This window comes from Octopus bimaculoides, chromosome 3, assembly GCF_046866305.1.
Source record: "Octopus bimaculoides isolate indiv1 chromosome 3, ASM4686630v1, whole genome shotgun sequence".
Classification (NCBI taxonomy): Eukaryota; Metazoa; Mollusca; class Cephalopoda; order Octopoda; family Octopodidae; genus Octopus; species Octopus bimaculoides.
Genome location: NC_142930.1, coordinates 11,437,735 through 11,445,929, shown reverse-complemented (window position 1 = coordinate 11,445,929; position 8,195 = coordinate 11,437,735).

Sequence of the window (8,195 nt, the reverse complement as noted above, 5' to 3'; positions counted from 1 at the left end):
CAAAATTACATGCTCATGAGTAACAAACTCTCAAACCCACGCACTTACACATATACATATGCGTTATCACCGAGAGACTCATATAGAAAAAAATATTACATACCCAGACACACAAACTATGCTCATACCTACGCACACACAAACAAGCTCCAGAATAACACACGTATTATACACACAGCTGTAGAAGCTCAAACGTCCATAAACAAAGATTTAGAGCCTAATACACTTATACACCAATTGATCATGGCCAAAATAGCGTCAGATTAAACAGAATTACAGATGGGATAAACGGTAAAATGAAAGACTTAAACGACAGACAACTAAAGGGAATGCAATCATGTAGTGTATATAAAAGAACATAGAACAGAGGGTAGAGATAAAGACTATGAGAGGGGGAGAGAGAATAGATAGATAGATAGATAGATAGATAGATAGATAGATAGATAGATAGATAGATAGATAGATAGATAGATAAATTGAAATGGTAAGACTGGAATAGAACAATTCACTTTAAGTCAAATAGAAAAATATGATTCTGAAAAATAAAGAACGATAGTGATAGAGGAAGAGAGAATGAAACTAGAGCGAGGAAGGAGGGACAGAGAATGAAACAGCTAAACTAAAGCTGATGTTCAGAAAAAGATAGTTTCATTCCTCAGTTGCTTCAATTTCATTACCGTTATATTGCCAATACTCTTGGAAAAAGGATGAAAGCCATAGCCTTTTTATCTTTTACTTGCTTTAGTTATTGAACTGCGGCCATGGTGGGATATTCCCATGTAGGTCTCATAAGACTTTCGGCAGAATAATGAAAAGCTATGGGCCTTTGAATTCTAAGCTATTGCAGCGAAGATGGGAACTTTGACACTGTTTAGTGGTCTCTCTTGTTCGGGAATTACCACATCTTTCAATGCCAAAGTTTTGACGGAAGTCCTTCCATGATCTTCCAGACGTATATTATTGTGTATCTTTCACGTCTTCGCTCTAGGAAGTAGAGCTTTAACTTTTTCAATATTTCCCAGTAGCTGACCTGTTGCATTGAGACAATCTTCCTCGTGTAGCACATTGCTTCAAGTTTCGTTATTAATTTTGGATGGCTGAGGACAAACATCCAACTGAGGACCATCATGGTTTCTTGTCCTTTTCTTCTCAAAGTTCTTAGTATTCATCCCACTAGCATCTACATATCATTGCCATCTTAGTAAATATGCACGTGAAAAGATGCATCATTATTCATATTAATGCCCAGGTCACGTATTGATTATTCTATATGTGTGTATACATATGTGTGTGTTTGTGTGTGTTTTTGTGTGTATGTGCGTATATGTGTTGGTGTGTATGTGTGTGTTCTGTATGCATGCTTGTATATGTGTGTGTGTTTATATAAATATATGTGTGTATGATTGATAACACCCATAATTCATATACTAAAGTGGAGGTAAATACTCTAAAATCGATATTAAGCATTACTAAGAATTTATGTATAAAAAGTATAAATCTACTTAATTCAGCTTGCGTAAACCCAAGATAAACGTCACGTGACTTACTTGACTGACATTCGTATACTATTTTCAAAGCATGGAATGACAAACGAAAAAAATATACTGCATATCTACAATGCATCCTGGAATTGGTTTTAAAATATATTTTCGCTGCCGTATATGCGGGTTTTGATGCAATAGATCAAAGAACATTTGTAACTTCTATATGATTGCACCTAAACATTTTTTTTTTCAGATATTCTTCGGTATAATTTTTTAAATACGAATTTCAGAATATTCATGTTTGCTGTTATTTGAGAGTGATTGTTCATTAGAAGAATAATGACCGCAAGCTTGATAAAAAGAACTCTATATAGAATAAGTTAAACTTAACTGGAATTTATGATGTCAAATGTACACTCTGCAGAACTACTTGGAACATTGGCTATTTGCTTGTGTTCTTTAAAGCACGAAGCAAACGGCCGGGTTTGAACTTAGTTAAGATGTCTTTCTATTATTTGGTGTAAGTTTAGTGCAGCGTGAACTAGTAGTTATAAAAATGAAAGGAAGAGAGACAGATACAGAGAGAGAGTTGAGGAGAAAATGCAAAACGAAATAATTTGCTGACCTGAAGATAAAACTATTAAGACTGATTACCTTTACAAGTAAGAACTAGAGCAGTATTTCTAGAGGTGTTTCTGTAAGATATTAGACGAGTTACGAAGTTTCTGTTGATTTTTAAACAGCGCTTGTATATAAATAAATATACATGCAGATACGTACGCAGACGCACATATGAGCGTACGTTCACACATACACATATGCAAACATAATCAAATGAGCGCGCAAACACATAGATACACACAAGTAGACATATGTGCAGAAATAACGTACACACACATACACACATATATATATATATATGTGTATATATGTGTGTGTGTATATATATATGTATATATATATATATATATATATATATATATATATATATATATATATATATATATATATATATATATATTTGTGTGCGTGTGTGTGTGTATATATATGTATATATATATATGTGTATATAGATATATATATGTTTACGTATATATATGCATACATACATATATATATATATATATATATATATATATATATATATATATATATATATTAGAAGGTTTGGAGGTGATGTACAGGAATTATATATTAGAAAAAATAATAAGGTACTCAGATATCTGGATGGTTGTATATTTACAGATTTGTATCAATATGTCACATGTTTTCATAAATTAGCGCTTGTATCTATTCTTGTAGATTCTCCAGAATCTACAAGAATAGATGCAAGCGCTAATTTATAAAAACAAGTGACATATTAATAAAAAATCTGTAAATATACAACCATCCAGATATCTGAGTACCTTATTATTTTTTCTAAGATATATATATATATATATAAGTTATATATATGTATGTGTGTTTGTGTGTCTGTGTTTGTCCCTCACCCAACATCGCTTGACAATCGATGGCGTAGTAGTTAAGAGCGCGGGCAACTAACCCCAAGATTCCGCGTTCGATTCCAGGCAGTGACTTGAATAATAATAATAATTATTAGCATTATTATTATTATTATTATTATTATTATTATTATTATCGCAACAACAACATCGAAAAATACGTTAGGAATGAGAACTCAGGTTCGAAATTTCCTCAAGACACCTGATGAAGGTTGGAGGGTATATCAACCGAAATGTTGTGTTAACAACAAACAAGATGAGGACAAATACCTGTCAAATGTAAATAATGTAATGTACAAGTGTATTAAATCTAAAAAGAAAACAGTCATACAACACTTACATTACTATGTGACAACACACACATACACACCTATTGAAATAACAAATTGACTATTACCAATAATCTGGTTGTGTGGTGGTATAAACACACTAAGTTATAAGGCATTGGCAAAACAAGTCTGATATCAAAGCACGAAGTCGTTCACATGAAAAAGATCAACGAATTACATTGACCTGGAGATAACAGGAAGATCCGTTGCAAATAAAAGAATAATGATGCAAACAACACTTGTTGATATAAGAAGCGGCACTGGCGTAGCTAGTGGGGAGGGCTGTAGGGGCGGCACTCTTGGATCTGATATAGACAATGAATATGTGGGTTTTTTGTGGGGTCCGAGGGAAGCACACACTGTAGCTACGCTAGTGAGAAGCGGTACAATCTCTGGAATGTGACAAACATTATAAGCATTTGTATGGTATAAAAATGTCAACTTGTTACTATCCGCAGGTGAGGTATGATATACTGATTAAAACAGTATACTATACCATCTGTGTTAGGATTTCCAAAAGGTGAAATTTCAAATAGTTATAGTATTGTGTAAGACATGTTCAGCGTTATATGAAAGAATACCGAAGAAACATTCCTGTTTTGCTAAATGCAACCACAAGAAACGAGTCTGGAAGATCTGAGATAAACACAAGTTAGTATATACAATAAAAGAGATCAGTTACCCAACGGAAGTTAACAAACTATTAAAGTTAAAACAAAAAGCATCTTTGTTGAATTTTTGATTTAAAAAGAAATTGAGGCAATACAGACGGACTATTTCTTTAAATTTATGCCTGTGGCATTCTGTAACGAATTGTGAGGAGCAGAGTATCGCAAACACGACTAATTAAGAAATTAAAAATTATTAGTGGCACTGTAGAAATATGTAAAAGAAAAATCCTCCTGGAGCTGTAGCTCAAAGTTTTTGTACATACATACATATAGCCATGCATACATATATAATATGGGTGGGCGCGTGCATATGCATAAGTAACAACATACATATTCACACACGCTAAGAAATGCATACATGGCTAAAGATATATTGCATATATCCATGATTAAGTAATTGATAATTGTTGAATTTCAATGGAAGTGGTTTGTGTTTTCCATTTCTATTTTTTTTTTGGGGGGGGGGGGGGGAATCTTAAAAAATAAGAGCAGATCACACTTACATACATACATACGTACATACACATACATGCATACATACTTATATCCATGCATACACGTACATATTAAATCAATATGGAGATCATTCATATGGTTTATCTTATAAGTTGATGGTTTTGTTTAATCTAAAAACATTGAGCTCCTGTTACGAAACCAGCATATCACTGAATAGCATTTTCGTAATCAATATTGATAAAGATATATGCATCTAGATGTAAATATGTTTCCTTTTTTTTTTTCAGCTTTCAAAGTTTGCTACCTTTCTCACCCTTGATATGTGCATATATATATATATATATATATATATATATATATATATATATATATATATATATATATATATATATATATATATATATATATATATATATATATATATATATATATATATATATATATATATATATATATACATATATATATAAATTAGAAAAAATAATAATCAGGTACTCAGATGTCTGGGTGGTTGTACATTTACAGATTTTTATTCATATGTCACAAGCTTTATAAATTAGCGCTTTCACCTAGTCTTGTAGGGTTATCAAACAGACATCTGAGTACCTGATTATTATTTTTTCCTAATATATAATTCCTGTACATCACCTCCAAATCTTCAAAGATATATATATATATATATATATATATATATATATAATATAGGATAAATTCTTTATAAGAATTTATCAAGTAGTCAGCGTGAAAAAACCTCATAAGAATTTATCCTATATTATATTATAAATAATTAGAATATATTCAGTGCTGAATATTATTCTGTATAAGCACATGTTACTGAGATGCAACCGGATAAATTCAAATCTCTTTCATGGATATATAATTATGAACAGAAGTCATCGTACTGTGGTGGCTACATCGTGGTATGTTGATTCTTGTTTATTTTTATGTATCTCGACCATACGTGTACTGATGAACAAAAGATGCAGATTACTTCACAATTTTTCTGTATTTGATTGAGAAACCAGTGGTTTACCGTTAAGTTAAATGTTTTTAAGAGATAAATTTTGAAAGCTGCATTCCCTCGCTTATTTTTGGGTAGTTTTTTACTTATTTAGTCCCTCGAAGCGTGAGGCATTACTACACAGTTAATGCCCTTTATATAAATTATATATATATATATGTGTGTGTGTGTGTGTGTGTGTGTGTGTGTGTGTGTGTGTGTGTGTGTGTGTGTAAGTATGTATGCATGTATGTATGTATGTATAGATGGATATAACGGCATGTGTGAGTGTATGTGTCAAAAATGTATGTGTCAAAAATATAAATACAACAGAGTTTTAGTAAAGACATATGTTAGGATCACTTCATGCAGACCAGTATAGTTCTTTCCGAGTCTCTTCGTTGAAGAAATAAGTAGGTGATCCATGACGAAATATTAATAAACGCTGAAGCTTATCACGGTGACCTCTTATTCTGGCTACAGTATAAAATTCTGCTGCTAAACCTAGTTGTCTACTTTTCAAGTACATACTAAAACATACTTTTGTAATTTCAGCGTCTTTCTATATAATCTATCGTGTAGCGTCTCAGTTGAATGTTTGTGTGTGTATGTGTGTGTGCGTGTGTTGTCCGCTCACTCGTATACATACACACACACACACACACACACACACACACACACACACACACACACACACATACATACATACATACATACAGATAGACAGATACATGCATATATATATGCAGATACATATATATCTTTTGTTATTTACACCACCTGTCCTCGTCTGTTGTTGTTTTTTTCGTACATTCTCCCATATATATATATATAGACAGACAGACAGATAGATAGATAGATAGATAGATAGATAGATAGATAGATAGATAGATAGATAGATAGATAAACAAACACTAAACACAGGCCCTGCGTTCAAATTCCACAGAAGTTAACTATGCTTTACATCCTTTTGGAGTATCCTCGCTACTAATTACTTACCTAAAACAATTAGCGGTTACCAATCCATCGTCGTTCACAAATGACGTCTGGTTGTACTTGTACTTTCCCCGGCTTTTTGTAGATGTCTCTTATTATCTCTTACCGAGTTACCGAGCTATCGGGTCATTTGATTCACTAGAAATCGCTACGGAATCTACCTGAAATTATACCTCACAGGTGTAAAAAGGAAACACATTAGATAATGTCGGCCTAGATATCTGGAAAAAAAGACGGGATAGCCACGATTAGAATGCATATGGTTAGAGCTTTCTATCTATCAAGGCTGACCTAGAGAGCTAAACAACGAGAAACGAACAACTACGCGTCTTATTGACCTTGTCCCCGCTTATTGAGATGAAATTTGCAAACTCTATCTGGCGAGAGTGAACTTTTGTTATAATGAATAAATAATATCCGACTGTCTATTTCTCTGTCAGTCAGCCAAGTTTTGAAATGTAATTAAATGTCGTTCGATTGTGATTGGTCTGCTAAGCGGCACGTGAGTCGTCCTCCATCTTCCTCTCTCTCTCTCTCTCTCTCTCTCTCTCTCTCTCTCTCTCTCTCTCTCTCTCTCTCTCTGTGTATGCACATACACATATACACACACATATATATCGCGCACTCTCTAATAGCTTCCTTTCACAGGGATTCTCTTTTCCTCTCTCTCTCTCTCTCTCTCTCCTTGATTATATATGTATGTTATGTATGTTTGTATGTGTGTTTGTATGTATATATGTATGTATACGTGTGGGGGGGGTGCGTGTGTGTGTGTGTGTGTGTGTGTGTGTGTGTGGATGCAAGCGAATGTCTGTGTAAATGTATGTTGTTAGTTTTTACGGTTTCTGCTGGCTTTGGCATCTTGACGACTTTGTTGATTGTTGATGAGTGGTAAATATAAATTAATTAAATTAATTAGTGTATCGGTGTCCACTTTATTCACAGAGAGAATAGAGAAGTGAAACATTAATCTTATTAATGAGTAAATAACGCCACTTGGTACTTGCCATAAGAAAACATTCGAAAGAAATTCAAAAAGTCGTCTGCTCCTGTGACACATGCCATTCAAATGTACATACATACATACATACATACATACATACATACATACATAAAGTACAACTATTTACTATGTACTCCTACGGCCGATAAGATATATATATAGACACATAAAAACATGGATACACACATACATACATACATACATACATACATACATACATACATACATACATACATACATACATATATACATATATAGGTACGTACGTACTACGTACGCACATACACTGCCTAAATACCAATCTTGAGAAATTAGACTTTTCAAAACAAAAAGGAGAAAGCTGATTCGAAGACTACAGATTCATGTCATCACAGGAACTATAAAAATTTGTAAAACATTTCAGAAGTTTATCATCTAAGTATATATAAGCATGTCTAAATATGCAACTATATGCATGAGAATGCATATATAAAGCAAAACATACGAATCTGTACGTATACATACATACATACATACATACATACATACACACATACATACATACATACAAAAATACCTTGTTGATGTTGTTGGAATTCCAATGAAGGAGCCTTGGATCTAGACTGGAGACCGGCTCGTTTTCTATTGGCAAGTAATCTTGAAATAAAACTGACTAACGACATACATACATACATACATACATACATACATACGTACATACATACATACATACATACATACATACATACATACATACATAAAGTACGTATGCACA